Below are 2,908 nucleotides of genomic sequence, written 5' to 3' on the forward strand. Positions count from 1 at the left end.
TCCGAAACTCCTCGGTCGGTATTAGGCAGCCTCTTGTCCCCCTCGCGCAGTCCTTCTCCACAAATGCCCCTTTTCATCACCCTCCTCCGCCCCCCTCTCCTGGAAAGCTCCTCCCCCTTCTCCCCCTCTTCTTCACCCCCTTCCTCTCCGTCACCCCTCCCTCGTTCCTCCCTCTCCTTCACATCCCCGCTCCCTCTCTATCCCCCTCTCCCCTACTCCCCACTCCCTCTCTATCACCCTCTCCCCCCCCCTCCCCACTCCCGCTTCATCACCCCCTTCTCCTTCACTCCCTCTCCATCACCCCCTCCTCCTCACTCCCCCCACCCTCTCACGTTCCTCTTGCCTCCCCTTTCGCCGTGACGCCTGCCTCCTCCTTGAGAAATATGAGGCAATATGTCAGACTCACTCCGCCCTAGAGGGTAAAGTTGCCTCAGCCAACCCACATAAACACACACACCGGCTCCTCTTGCTGCTGTGTTGGAAAAATCACGATCAAAATTGTTATTTCTTCGACTGTGTGAGTCTCTGTTGATCCCGTAGCCTCTCGGTGGTGGGACTGATGATAATCATTATAGTTGTTGTTATTATATGATTTTCGTTCTTTTTTCTCCGTTTGGCATCAGAAGAGAGCCTTTGAAGGTTAGATTTGTATATTTGCAGATGCAGAAATATCTTTATAGGCCATTGTTAAAGAAAATGAGAATTGAACGATTTTGTCATAAACTGGTATTGTTTTTCACATGATGCGCCGCTTGCTGTGTGATTTAAAAGAAAAAAAACATGAACTTATATATAAAAATATATACAAAAAGTGAATTTTATTCAAACTCACGTAGACACTTTTGAATGCACAGATATATACATACACAGACACTCAAACAGATAGGTAGATAGACAGTAAGATAGACAGAGGGAGAGGGGGAGAGAGAAAGAGAAAGAGAGAGAGAGAGAGAGAGAGAGAGAGAGAGAGAGAGAGGGAGAGAGAGAGAGGGAGAGAGAGAGAGAGGGAGAGAGAGAGAGAGAGAGAGAGAGAAAGAGAAAGAGAGTAAAAGAGAAAGAGAGAGAGAGAGAGAGAGAGAGAGAGAGAGAGAGAGAGAGAGAGAGAGAGAGAGTGAGAGAGAGAGAGAGAGAGAGAGAGAGAGAGAGAGAGAGAGAGAGAGAGAGAGAAAGAGAGAGAGAGAGAGAGAGAGAGAGAGAGAAAGAGAGAAGAGAGAGAGAGAGAGAGAGAGAGAGAGAGAGAGAGAGAGAGAGAGAGAGAGAGAGAGAGAGAGAGAGAGAGAGAGAGAGAGAGAGAGAGAGAGAGAATGGAGGGGTGGGAATACTTAAGCATTCAGACACTATAACCAGAAACATGAGACAGTTAGTCAGTCGGATTTTAATATCAGAAATTTATAATTCTTTTGTAAATATAGTACTTTTGTAGAATATAAAACTGAACTGCTCCAACTACTATCAAAATATAATATTAATGATAAAGATAAGAACATTATGAATGCGAATATTAATAAAAGTATGATAAAGAAAATGATGTTAGTGATAAAGAAATCGATAATGAAAGTAATAATAACAATAGAACTATAACAAAGCCAACGAGGATTTTAAAACGAAGAAAGAGAAAATCCTCTTCTCCAACCCGCCTTTTCCTCCCCCTCCCGCAGCCTCACCTCGCGCCCCAGCCGACTCGCGAGCCTCCTGGAGGATATAAGACGCACCATAACCCCACCTCCTTCCCCTTCAGTATTCCTGTGAACTACAGCTCCCGGGAGACGAGGCTAAAACACCCCGGCAACACGACCTAATTAGCCTCTAGTTTTGAGCGGCTGATTAACGACACAAATACTGTCGTCTCCGGTCGTTCTAGAGATCCCCCGATGGCGAATAAAGGAAACCCGGGACGACAAACACACGGGTCGGTGTCTGCCATATTTTACGCTGGAACACGTCCGCCGATTGGGTCATTTATCTGCCCCGCGATGCTAGACTTATACAATGCATTAGCCTGCCCGAACTTGGCGGCCAAAAGACACTTCTCTCATTTTTTCCGCTCTAATATCTCCAAGTTCCTATTGTCTTTATCGCCCCGTTAACAGAGATTTAAAACATAACATTGTCTCTACGAGTAGGTACTTGAATAGATGCAAATGAAGTAATTATAGGATTTACATACAGGCGAATTATCAAGGTAATTCTGTAAACACTACTCCCAGGCTTATTTCCCCTTCCCGCCACTCGGTCTCCGGGAAATTGGACTTGTAGCATGTAAAATATTAAGGTATTTCCTTCAAGGACAATGCAGCGAGGGGGCGTGGCTTGGAATATTGGTAGGGGGGCAGGGAGCGGATGGGAAAGGGGGGGAAGGGCGAGGGGAGAGGAAGGAGCGAGGAGGGGAAAGGATGGAGAGAGTAGGAAGGGGAAGAGGGGAGAGAAAGGTTGAGGAGAGGGGCGGGGGAGAGAAGGGAGTAGGGAGGTGATGGGAAGAGAGGGAGGAGTGTGGAGGGGGAGGGGAGAGAGAGGGGGAGTAGGGAGGGTATGGTGAGAGAGAGGAGTGGGGAAGGGGGGGGGTGGAATTTGAAGAGGGCCTCGGAGAAGAGGAGAGGGAGGGGTGGGGGGGTGAAATGATGCAATAAATTCTAGTTTAAAGATGGCCGCTCTGATAGGATTGGATAGCCTTAGGCATTTTGGAGTTAATTTCCCTTTTCTTTCGACTCAGTTTCTTTTTCCCTTTTCTTTTTGATTCCGTCGAAGTTTCTTTAATTTTTCTTTCTGTTACAACATCTAACAAAGCCATTTTTTTTTTCTAAATTCAGAACGGCGAAATTCAACAGACAAGTGTCGAAGCAGGCAAACTTGAAAGCCTTTTTTATTTTAGTGTTTGTCGATCTTGGCATTAGCTGAAGTTAACATAGTT

The sequence above is a fragment of the Penaeus vannamei genome, chromosome 27 (assembly GCF_042767895.1).
Source record: "Penaeus vannamei isolate JL-2024 chromosome 27, ASM4276789v1, whole genome shotgun sequence".
Taxonomy (NCBI): domain Eukaryota; kingdom Metazoa; phylum Arthropoda; class Malacostraca; order Decapoda; family Penaeidae; genus Penaeus; species Penaeus vannamei.